The 13,258-nt window shown below is 36.7% G+C and overlaps 1 long non-coding RNA gene across 1 annotated transcript in view; it reads left to right on the top strand.

Annotated features, from left to right (window-relative positions):
* LOC110260863 overlaps positions 1-5,865 on the top strand; it is a 34,056-nt gene extending 28,191 nt beyond the window's left edge. Inside the window, exons 2-4 of the long non-coding RNA XR_002344384.1 lie at positions 874-1,146; positions 1,685-1,777; positions 5,791-5,865. This is a non-coding gene — a long non-coding RNA (uncharacterized LOC110260863). The remainder of the gene's footprint in view (positions 1-873; positions 1,147-1,684; positions 1,778-5,790) is intronic.

The raw sequence follows: 13,258 nt of genomic DNA, 5'->3' as shown, positions 1-13,258 counted from the left end.
ATATTCAAAGGGTTAGAGAAGTTTTGTGTAAAGCTAGTGGCTACTTTAACTTTAAGGAAATAATAAAATACCAAAAGATTTTCAGAAATTTAGAGTTGCCTCAAAGCAAGTGGACATCTCAAAACCATTTAACAAGAAGGCCAAGTCTGATTTTTAGCTACTGTTTTGTAGAGCTTTTATTTTTTTTAACCTCGATTTTAAAGTGTTTATGCACGTGACTGCTTTGTTTTGTTATGCAAAGTATCAAAAATGTGAAATCGAGCTTAAAAATTATACATTTAAATACCAGTTTCAGTGAACACATTTTTCCTCTTAGATGAAGTCAAAAGTTCTGTGGTTTAATGCTAAGCGGTGAGGACATTTCTTCCAAAATGTGCTCAGCATCTTAGGGTGAGGATATGTTCGAAAAGCTGCTGCTGTTGAAGAAACCAGAAAATAGGGTATGTTTGTGCAGCTCAGACTTAGTTACCTTCACCTGAAACCAGCCAGTGCTTCCTTGTGCCCAATGAATCACCATTTAGAGACCTCAAGATATTGAATGCAACAAAATAAAATCAGTCCCTTGTATATACCATGATTATTTCATGCCACACTTTTGTTGAAAAATGTATTTGTTGTTTCCTATCAGGTTTTATTAGGTCTATGCTAGCATTCTGTGGCATCCTTTTTTTTTTAATTATTATTGACATATAGTTCATTTACAATGTGTTTCAGGAGAACTGCCAAGTGATTCAGTTATATTTACATATTTCTGGGATTTTTTTTTTAGATTCTTTTCTCTTACAGGTTATTACAAAATATTGAGTATAGTTCCCTGTGCTTTATTGAGTAGGTTCTTGTTGGTTATCCATTTTATCCTTTTTGCTATTTCAGACGCATCAAAGAAATCAGACTTGATGATACTGATGTAACAACTCAGACTGTATGAAGTGCCAGCTTGTCTCCTTTAAACTCATATTACATGTGAGAAATAAAGGATTTTCTCATGGAAAACTAGAAATAAAGAGTGCTGCAATCTGGCACATAATGAAACCTCAAGATTCAAGACTGTTTTTGTTATTCTGTGTATCCTGGGGTCCGGAACAGCGCCTAACACAGGGTAAAGCATTATGCATGTCTGCGGAATGGTTAATCGTTGAATATCAGGTGAGAGTTGTTGAGAGATGATGGTTTGTCGATGTGTGGTCCTGAGCCGCTAGCTTTCCATAACCCCTAGGTTAGTGTTTTTCCCAGGCATTAGCTTCTGACCCTCACTATTCCTAGCACGCTCTAGTATCTCCTCATTGACTTTAGGGAATGTTTGTACCATTTCATGAAATGGCTAACTGGTTAATATGCTGCAGAACTGCAGGGACTATGTCATCTGTTTTTAAAACATGACCAACGTGATAACATTGCCAGTGTAGACAAAATTCCTTGGGAACCACTTAACTCAGGTTCTGATATAGGTAATTAAGTGCGTGGCAAGATTTTTCCGTCTCTTGTGGAAAGACGAAGAGTCCCTCGCTTGCATAGCACTTTCACATTCAACTCATTTGAAAAATGGATAAAGCGGAGCAAATTCCATGAAATTCTATGTAAAAGTGTGTATGCAGGTGTGAATTTATCTGACAAGGGGTGAAAAACCTTTTTTTATTTTATTAGATTTTCAAATTGTGATCTGACAGCCTCTTCTCCAACTTAGGATCATTGATGTTGGAATTTTCTAAAGAAGCAGAGTAAAAGGACTTTAGCATCAGGTGTAAGATCAGGAGAAGTCCCCCTACCCCCACACCATGTAAATAAGTATAGGATGTGTTAAAAAATTATTCACATGCTTTGGGGTGGCTGGAGCACTGGGACTGTGGGGAACGCCTGAAGAGGGGGCTGCAGAAGAAGTCTGTCAGATATTGTGAAAGGCCTTCTGGTTCAGGCAGGTGAATTGAAGCTGTATCCTATTACCAATACAAGGAAATCACAAAATTTAAATCGGAAGAAACCGTGGATTTTAAAACAGGTAAGTGTGAAAGGTGCCTTGGCGTGGGAGTGACTCGAGGCAGTAAGAAGAATTTGGTAGTAGTTTAAGGGATGATGATATGCTGAACTAAGAGAGAATCACCAAGTGAGAAGAGCGTAGAGCATGGAAGAGTCAAGGGCTGGAAACAATTTTTAAAAACGAAAGAGCAAGCAGAGCTCAAGGAAGAAGGGAAGAAAGCTGGAGAAGCAGAAGAACCAGGTGAAAGCAGTGTCCTAGAATCTAAGGGAAACATTTTCACGTTTGCTCACACATGCAAAACTTTCAGTAAATGTTAAATTACAGAACGCTCTCTGTAGGAGTATCACATATCCCAGAGAGGTCAAATCGATTAAGGACTTACACTAGCTAAAGTCTCTTATGAGGTCACTGGTGACCTTTCTGAAAGCAAATACAACAGGTTTGGGAAGACGGAAGTTATATTGGAGAGTAATGACGAATACATTTGACCTGAAACCTTTCATGATGTTTATAAACTGCTCTTATTAAGGAGTTTACCCCCAAAGAAAATAATTCAACTCAAGAGATATTTATGATCATCCATTTTGTGTCAGGTTTCGTGCTAAAGACTGTTCCCTCATGGCGTTTAGAGCCTGGTGGAGTAAACAAACTTTAACAAGTAAGCCAAGTGTTGAGAAAGGCTGAGAACAAGATGATATGGGCTAATATATAAAAGAGCTGACTTTAGCTCAAGGAAGACTTCCCTAGGGAAGAGACAGCTAAGATGAGACTCAGATATGAGCTGAAGTTAGCCAGCAAACGTTGGTGGGGCATAAGAAAAAGGAAAGAACTGGCTGATAAATACATAAGGGATAGAAACAGGAGAGTCTTTAAATTAAAAAATAAATCACACTGGCAAAAATTTAGATAGCTTTCATGGACTTACCACCTCACTTCTTTATTGCAAGGAAAACATTACCAATAATTTGAAGCACTGTCTGTTTCTCTTCTTGTGTATCACTCCCCATGTCTTCAATATACACATATACATATATATAGAATATATAAAATGTATTTAATATATATTATGTATATAATTACTACTATGAATTTGTGGATGTTATTTACTTGTCTTGCTTTATATCATTAACATGTGTATATCTTTAATTTATGTATGGCTAAATTTTGTTGGTTTCTGAATTTTATATAAATTCAATCTTATTACATATATTGCTTTATGATTTTCTTTTTTTCATTTAACATGTTTTGTGAGTCATCCGTGCTTATTCTTCCGCTGAGGTCAATTAATTTTTATTATTATAATGCTGTCCAGTGTAAAAAATATCAAAAGTTCTTTATCCATCTATTAGACATTTGGTTTGTTTCCAGAATTTTGCATTACCAACAAAATAGCTCTAAAAATTCCTGTATGTCACTGTTGCCCTAGTGTGAACGTTCTTCTAGCGTATTTAAGTTGGGAGTAGAATTCTAGGTCATTGGGTAAGAATATGCTTAGCATTACCAGGTAACACCAAATGCTTTTGAGGACCATAGAGTTTTTGAGGACTTGAAAGAATTTGACAGAGAGAGACCAGATGGTAGGTTATGAGGAGAGATCAAGGGAAATTTGTTTTTAGATGTGAATGTATGTGTTGGTTCGTATGTTTTTAGCAAAGGAGACATGTAAGCTTATTTATGAGAGCATGTGGGAGGAAACCAGTAGAGAGAAAGATTCGGAAGATAAAAGCAAGAAACTTCATGATTAATCACACAAGTTCCCCAAAGAGAGAGGAGAATATGAGTTCAAGCTCATAGGTGAGAGGGGAAAATGGAAGGTCAGAGACGTCAAGTGAATAGAAATAGCCAGGCTAAAATGCGAGAACTGAGAGAAAGAGTCTTTCAGTTACGCTGCCCAGGATTTCCTTCTACTGGTTAAAACTTGCAATAAAACAAGACAAAAAGCAAACGAAAAATAGTTGTAGTGCAATGTGTAGGTAAATGCATTACCTTTCATAATTTAAAACAAATTATATCTCAGATATAGGGAGTGGGTATCCATTTATAGTTTTTCCCAAGTACTAACTCCAGTTAATGGGGGTGGGGATTGTAAATTAAGTCCATGTGCCCAGTGTAAATACTTGAAAGCTATTCTGTCGGAATTATCCCTTGAAAAATATCTTTTGAAATTATACTAGTGCCATTTTCCACAGGCATTAAGATAGTTCCACTGACTTTTTATTATTATTTACTTATTTATTTTTTACTAATAGAGCTATATTCTTTGGAAGGATATGTGTCTGGCTGAATGTTATTACAGGAAGAGTCACAAGAGCTGTATCTTGACTGTTGTACTGAGCATTACCAGCACAAGGACCAAGTTGGAAAAAATTCTAACATTTGAGTCCATGAACAGCTACTTGAGTCAATTGGAATAACTGGGTCCATTAATTAACTGCTCATGGAAATGAGCTGACAGCTTTTTTATTTGTTTTTGGCCAGAGTCCATGTGTCTGTTTGTGTGTGTGTATTATAGAAAGGAAAGGTGTATATCAAATATGTATGAAATATTTGTATTATCCAAAGATATATATCTTTTTATGTATCTTTTCTCTACATAATATATCTTTTGATATATTATATCAAATGTTTGTATGATCTTTTCAAACTCTTTTTAATTTTTTAAAATGCTTAGGCTTTGGCGGAAAGCCAGTTTTTTCTGAGGCTGGAGTATAGGTGTCAGGATTCTACCTTTTGTCTCAAGCAATGGCATTAAATCATTAAAAAATGCACTGGGAGGTAAAAATTAGTCAAAGGGAGGAGAGATGCTTCCATACTTTTGCTACTGTTTGTACCTAGGCTAGACAAGCCTATTTCAGTTCATTTTTATTCCACCCTGCCTAATTTTCGTTGCATTTACTGATTCTGTTACATGTGTCTACGTTATGTTTTTCAAGTATTTAATCATCTCCTTGGTTTGTCTCAGAGGAACGTTTTATTTGCCGATGCAGCTTAAATATATATGTGGCTTCTTTCCTATTTAATATCCCTGGAGCATAATCTCAGTGGAAAATACTTCCTGCTTTCTTCCTCCAAAAGTAAATATCCATGCCTTGTTTTTGTTGCTCTTGGAGGTCAAAACAGCAAAAATTCTACAGCCAGGCTGGCTTTAGTTTTAGTTAAAAGTAGGCAGCTGTAAGTTTGGAAAGCCCTGTGTAATTTATACAGTGTGGACAATATCTTTAACACTCTGAATGAGAAAGCTTTCCAGTAAAGACTCGCTGGTCTTCCATCCTAATGTAGCACCTTGATATCTCATATGAGGTCATCAGAATCACATGTGTATTTATTCCTTTGGAAAAACTACCACATGAATAACAGATTGAAGCCCGACATGATTTTTCCATTGCTGCCAGCTCTAAGGTCACAAGCAACTCTAACCTTGGCTGGAAGGATAGCATTTTATTTCTTATGGTTTTTAAAGAAGGTCTCAGTTTTCTATATAACCCAGGTCACAAAGATTTGTGATTACTATTTATAAGAGAGTGTTTCAGCTTCTGGTCCAAAGTGCTGATGTTTATACAGGTTTGGTTTTGGCATCTGTTTTGTCCTTTGCTCCCAGTGGGCCACAGAGAACCATGATACGATACCAAATGGTACTTTTTAAATTCTCACTTCTTCACTCCATACATATGCTTGAAAATAGAAGTTATACGAAATACATGTGTCCAGATTTATGGTGAAATTCTGGAAAGATCCTATTGTATTTTTTTTTTAACTGAAAAGTTATAAGCTGGCCTTCCCACACTGATAACCTGCTTCATCTGTCTTATGTCTAGGAGCTAAGCTTAACCTGGAGATGGGGCAACCTTTCCAATTCCAAAGTCAGCATGAGAAGAAACAGTGACTTGTAGGTAAGAGATGATTTATAAACCTTTGACTCCTCCTCAGACAACTGTGGAAATAGTTCAATGACCTTTATGTCCAAAACGCTTTTCTGTTTTTGCTTGCAGGGGATTAGTAACTCTATCGACTCTAGGAGCTTGTTTTAATGAGTTCATTTTTTAATGTTTCATTTTTTTTGATGAGTGTGTAAATATTTTCCAAAGTATGTTTTCAGTCTTTATCTCCTTTAGCTACATTAGATCATTGTCATTGCAACAGATTAAAGAAAATTACCCCACCCTCCTGTTGAAAAAAACTGAGGTCCAATATATTGAAAGATGGGTCTCAAAATCCCATGATTAAGAAATTATAGAGTGGAATTCCAGATTCCTGACTCTTAGTCCGGTGCTCTTTTGACTATGCATCCTGTATTATGTTGAAATGTGAAGCATTCTTCTCAATTCACATTCAGAATCTTACCCTGACATTTAGGGTTTCATATCTGTCCCAGTTAGAGGTGTGCTTAGACAAACTTGCTTTAACCAATTCACAGCTACACAAAAGCCCCTTTATCTGTGTTAGTATAAATCAATTCACCTCCTTTACTTTCTGCTGAACGTTCCAAACTTCAAATGAATTTCCCATAAGCTTTGTGTGCCCAGTGTATTAGCAATAGAAACAAACATCTATATGATGTGCCAAATGTGCTATTATTATCAATTATTTTTTTTTAATGCATTCCCTAAAGAGGACCTTCAGGAATTGGCCCTGATATATTACATAGTGGCAAGGTTTTGCTGATAGAGAAGCTATGCTGGGTGATTCCACTGCAAGAATGACTATGATCATTTCAAATAGTTTAACCAGTCTCATTTCAATGATACGGCGTAGTAAGAATTTCAGCATTCTATGTGCCAAATAAGTGTATACTCAGAGTGAAATTCTTACAACTACACAATGGAAAAATGAGCCAAAGATGCAATTTACAAAGCACTTTCCAAATGATTTATGAAGCTTCAAAGTTTTTTTCCGCCCATGAGTTAAGGTTAAAAATAATTAAATTTATTCCACCGAATAAAAGAGGCCATCTAAAGCTGTTTGAAGCATAACTAAAATCAAAGAAGAAGAAAAAGCCAGGCACATGGCAAAGACGTTTGCTAAAGCTCTGAAAACATTTTTGTAGTTTTTAATCCCTCCTTCCCTCCCTCCCTTCCTTCCTCTTCCCTCCTCCTCTGTCTCTTTCTTTTTTCATGATGCAAGAAATGCTTACTTGCAAATGTAAACTGTCATAGTTTTATAAAGGTCAGAGCATATTATAGAAATAAATAACTGCTTACACGTTCTCTCTTTTTTATCCACTTTTCGGTTATGCTTGACTAATCACCCTAAGATATCACACCTTGTGTAACACAATCCCCCCACCTACGCCTGGTTTGCAACTCCTAACACAGTCAACTCCCCACGTAAGTTCTACAAAACCTGAGTAGGTCTACGTCCTACTCCAGGAGACCCATCTCTCGAACAAATGCTTACGTGTTGTGGGAATAACAAGCGCTATAGGAAGTGTCTAAATGCTTACCCTTCACTTGGAAACGTCTCTCCTTAAGGGTGTTTGCAACAAGCAGTTCATTGACCGAGCCACAGTCATTTCTTGCCTGGCTTTTGCCAGTTAGGAACTTTCCATTGAGGTTTCTGTGCTCTGCGGCTCTCTTCTAATAAAGTTTCTAGAGAAGCCAGGGTGATCTTTTTAAAATGTAAGCAACTCAGTAATTCCTTGCTTAAAATCCCTCATGGGCTTCTTTCCTTTCACACCTAATGGTAGTCGCAGGTGGCTGACCGGAGGACCTTGCAGGAACTGCCCCTGGCCGTCTCCTACTTAGTTTCTTTCTGTGATCCCACTGGTGACTGTTGTGCTGCTACTTGGGTCTGCATTATTTAAGAACTATGCATGCTCCTTTCTCAGCCTAAAATGCTTTTCTCTTGCCTCTTCTGACCGTCTCTAGACCAAAGATGGGCAATGTTCTATAAAGGGCCAGATCGTGCATATAATTAATTAGCCTTTTAGGTCCTATGGTCTCTGCTGCAACTATTCAACGCAGCATTGCTGTGTTCCAATAAAACTTTATTTATGGACATTAAAATTTGAATTTTATATACTTTTCATGTACAACTACACATAATTCTTTTTTAAAAAAAAATCACCTAAATGTAAAAAATAATAATAACTCGGGGCACATTAAAACAGGCAGTATAACCTGCAGCCCCTGTCATCTAAATTTCAGCTGAAATGTCATTTTATAAAGACTTTCCCTAAACTTTTTATGTAATTAACTCTATTCCTTATCTCAGCATTCTGTTATTTGAATTTATATTTACTTTTTCTTTTCTCTTAGTGATTGTTTTCTAAATGTTGTTTGTTTGTTTATTCTGTCTTTTCACGCAATTACAAGTTCCTTATCTAGACTAGTCCATCAATCTCTGGACACGGTAAGTTCTCAGTATTTGTTGACTAAATTAATTCTGTAAACTCATTTCCCTGTAACACAAAATGCTTTCAAAAATGAGCTCTATCAAACTGTTTGTTTAGGAGCTTTAAACTACTGGGAGAACGGAGCTTACCCCACATAAACATCCTGCCATCGTTTTCATAGTGTCCTGTTTTCAAATTAAATTTGAGAGAACATTTACTCTTATTGTTCAACCTACAAATAACAGTACATAACAGGTGTAACAGTGCAAAAAATCCTTCAGTCTGTTCACATTGTGTATTACGTTGTGTTTCCAAAAGATCGTAAAAAGAGGGAGTTCCCATCTTCCCATCATGGCTCAGTGGAAACGAATCCGACTTGTATCCATGAGGATGTGGGTTCGACCCCTGGCCTCAATTAATGGGTCGGGGAATCATGTGTTGCCGTGAGCTGTGGTGTCACACGGTCACAGATGCGGCTCCGATCCCATGTTGCTGTGGCTGTGGTGTAGGCCAGCAGTGGGAGTTCAGATTCGACCCCTAGCCTGGGAACTTCCATCTGATGTGGGTGTGCTCCTAAAAAGAAAAAAAAAATCATAAAAAACAATGCTTTTAAGTCTTAGGAAAAGACTTATTTGACATTCAAATTACAGTCATTATCAGAAATGGATTCCTGTGGTAGCATTTGTGAGTCTCATGCCATGTCCTTGTTGCATAAAGAATCAGAAGTAAAATAGTTTTGGCAGAAGTTCACATCGTGGCTCAGCAGGTTAAGAACCCGACATAGTATCCATGAGGATGTGGGTTCGATCCCTGGCCTCTCTCAGAGGGTTAGGGATCTGGCATTGTCACAGGCTGTGGTGTAGGTTGCAGATGTAGCTCGGATCTGGCATTGCTATGGCTGTGGTGTAGGCCTGCAGCTGCAGCTCTGATTTGACCCCTAGCTTGGGAACTTCCATATGCTATAGGTACCACCATAAAAGGAAAAAAAAAAAGTTTGGTAGTCACTGTGGATGTCCATCTGTCACCCCACTTTCCTCACCCCTTTCTCAGGGGAAGAGCCCCAGGGTGATCATGAGCCCAGGAAGATTGACCGCCCTTAAACTGCAGAGTGAAAGGTGATTCGTCTTAGAAAATCCTGACAATTCCATCCCACTGCTAATGGACTTACCAGGCAGGAGCACCCAAGAGGTTTGTTTTAGGGAGTTTTGTGAAAGATTTCTCTCCTTGTCAAAAAGAGACAAACAGAGACTGCCCTTCCCGTCTCTTTCAAAGATCTTGTGAAGGCATGATGTCCAGAGCTGTGACAGCTGTCTTGAGAACATAAATGAGAAGCTAAGAAAATTAGAGAGATGCTGCCTGGGGAAGCAGGAATCTACCTTCCAGTTCTGTGAAATAATGAAATATTCTCTTGATTAGGCCAGTGATTCTCAAATTGTAATGTGCATGTGAATTACTTGGGAATCTTGTTGAATTTAAGATTATACTTCAGGAAGTCTACATGCTGCCAGGTGACACTGATGTAACCGGTCCAAGGTTTCACTTTTAGTAGCAAAGCTTTAGGCCTTTGTTAGTTTTGCATTACTTACAGCTGGAAGAAACTTAATGCAATCCATCATGCAAACCAAATGCATAAAAAGCAAGAAGTGGATTTCTCTTTTTCTATCTCTACCTGCATTAGTCATACTACTATATACAGGTTGTATAACTTCTTTGTTAAAATTGATTGATTGATTGATTTTTGTCTTTTTAGGGCTGCATCCACGTCATATGGAAGTTCCCAGGCTAGGGGCTGAATCGTAGCTTCAGCTGCTGGCCTCTGCCACAGACACAAAAACACTGGATCCAAGCCTGATCTGTGATCTGTGCAGCAGCTTGAGGCAACACCGGATCATTAACCCACTGATCAAGGTCAAGGACTGAACCCACATCCTCATGGACACTTCCCTGCTGAGCCACAATGGAAACTTCTCTTTTTCTGGTTTTAGTAATTTCTCACCAATTCTTTTCTTAAACTGAACTACAGTTATTTACAACATTGTGTTAGTTTTAGGTGTGCAGCAAAGTGATTCAGTTACATATATGTGTATGCATACATATATTCTCTCTTAGATTATTATTATTATTTTTTTTGGTCATGCCTGTGGCATGTGGAAATTCCTGGGTCAGGATTCTAACCGGTGCCTCAGTTGCAGCCTTTGCCACAGCTGCTGAAATGCCAGATCTTTAACCCGCTTCATCATATGCGAACGTCCCTTTTTCAGATTCTTTTCTCTGTTTGCATAAATATTAGTCTTACTAACAAAAGTATGTTGTATAACTTCATGTTGTTTTAATCAGAAAAAAAATCATGTTATTGTCTTCACAAAGAGCCTGGCTTCTCTGAAGAAGTACTCAAACCCATAGAGGCTATCTTATTTGATGGCAGAATGAGTTACATAAAAATTGAAACTTTATTTTAGAACTTAGTATTGTGTTGAATTTCAGTATTGTGAAACTTTAGTGTTGTTGAAACTTTAGTACTGTGTTTATATTTGATAATGACAATATTTTTTTCATCATAATTTTTCAAAAATGATGATTGCTGAAAACAGATCATATGAATTCTCAAAGAGACATTCACTACTAGATATGTTTATTTGGAAATTAAATTGGGTAAAAAGAAAGCTTGGTCATCTAAACTTTTAGGTAGGCATGCAAACTACCTTTTTTTTTTAATTACATAATTTTTTTTTTGAAAAGTTGTTTTGGAGATAGTCAACACAGACTGAAATAGAGCAGAGACAAAAGCATTGAGATAGTGCAAAATTAAAGATTCATCTAAGAAATTTCAGTTTTCTTTGTCTTTTTAGGGCTATGCCCTCGGCATATTGAAGTTCCCAGGCTAGGGGTTGAATCAGAGCTACAGCTGCCGGTCTACACTATAGCCACAGCAAGGCTGGATCTGAGCCTCATCTACACCACAGCTCAGGACAACGCCAGATCCTTAACCCACTGAGCCGGGCCAGGGATTGAACCCATGTCCTCATGGATACCAGTCAGGTTCATTAACCGCTGAGCTACTACAGGAACTCCAAATTCCAGTTTTCTGATTTAGGTCTTTCATTTAGATATGTTACAGGCATTTCCTGTCTGGAACAATGCAAACGTGACAAAGATACATTTGTGAAATGAGCATAAACAATGAACAAAATTGCATCAGTACAAAATTAACATAGGAAAATATAAATGATGCCTCAAAGATGAAAACTGAGTCTCATAGTAAATACGACATGGCTTCTTCTGATGATTCCTTGTTACCTAACAGGAAATGGATATTCTTTATATATGTTGTGATTATTGCTGTTGGCCCAATAACATTTATCTAATGTGCTTAAAATACGTTTTGCATAGTGAAAGTAACTTTTGCAAGGAAATGTAATTTCATCACACTTTTTTTTTTCATACTTTCCAAATCAAAAGAAAGGTTATGTCAAAAATCAAAAGTTCATTCTTTTCTGAGAATGAGTAACTAGCTAGATTAGCAGCCAACTCAGATGCAAGGCCAGTTGATGGGTCACAAAAAAAGTCCAGCAATCCAGGAACACGATGTTGATTTTGGCCAGTCCCTAAAGAATGTTAGTCCAAATATTCAGGGTGGAGCTGACTTTAGTTTTTCTTTCTGCTAGCAGGATGCTTAAAACGAAATCTGCAAATCTCCTTCTTCAGAGTTTGTTCTCTGATGAAATTGTAAAAGAAAGTTTTTTAAAGTTTCAAGAATTTTCTAGACGCTTAAGCAGATCTATTTCTACAAAACCCATGATCTTGTCTAAAAGAGATAAGGAGATGGGATGGTTGTCTAGGCCCTAATATTTTAGGCAAATCATTATTAACGGCAGATTTTTGTTTCTCTGGTCCTACAGAATCAATCCCAACTCACCCTTCCCCAAATTATAGAATTCCTCAAATCTCTAACTATATGCAGGCTTTGAGTGCTATAGATTTATAAACAGTGTTATCTGATGCTGTGTTCAGTGTTGCGTGATTACTATGCTCTTTGATTTTGTATCATATAATTTATGTGCTTTGTATACATGGCTTATGCATACTTTTAATATTCTATTTTAGATATTATTGTAAATTGAATGATTTTAGATTAAGAATTATACGTCTACCTAGAAATCTTATTCAATGCTTTAATCATTTTGGTCATTTATGTTTGAAAGTGAATAACATTTAATAAAAATTAAACACAATTCAATGAAGTCTTTTATAAATATTGTTAAATAAAAAGTTGAGTAAAACACTTAAGAAAAAAAATCTGTATCGTCACAAATGCTGTGTATTCTTGGTATACCAAGAATGAATTGGACTGGATGCTAAAATGATTGATTAGCGTGTTAAAACAGGTCATTTTCGTTTAAAATCTGTTTGGATTCATTGTGATGTTATTCAGCCAAAGGGAGCAAACAAAGATTTCTAAACCAAGCTATGTTTATACTCTCATGCTGAGCTACAGTTGTTGCTTTCTTGCAGGAGTATAAAAAAAAAAAAAAAGATGAATGTGGTTGGGTGCCATGAGGTAAAGATAGAATCAAAGACGCTACTATTCCACTTAGATACCAAGATTCCAAATCACTCGATAACTTTTTCAAATTTCCCTTAGCACTTATAACTCTAGGTTTTATCCATCTGAAAAAATCTTTAATGTTTGTAATAAAGATAAGTTTTTTAAATATGGCCGAATGATGAAGGTTATGACAACTTAATCAGCATCACATATTTAGAAAAGACAGAAAGAATTGATAACATCTGAATGTTTTAGCCCAAGTCTTATTTTCAGAGTCTTCAGATAAAATATATTTGCAGTTAGAATCTTTGTTTCCTTTGTTTTCTTATAGTAAAAGAGCATGTCAACAAATCAATAGATCTTTAAAAAGATGCCATGGGCCATTGTGAAACTCTAGGTACAAAGG

Source organism: Sus scrofa, chromosome 5, assembly GCF_000003025.6.
Source record: "Sus scrofa isolate TJ Tabasco breed Duroc chromosome 5, Sscrofa11.1, whole genome shotgun sequence".
Lineage (NCBI taxonomy): Eukaryota > Metazoa > Chordata > Mammalia > Artiodactyla > Suidae > Sus > Sus scrofa.
This window is presented reverse-complemented; position numbering and strand designations above follow the sequence as displayed.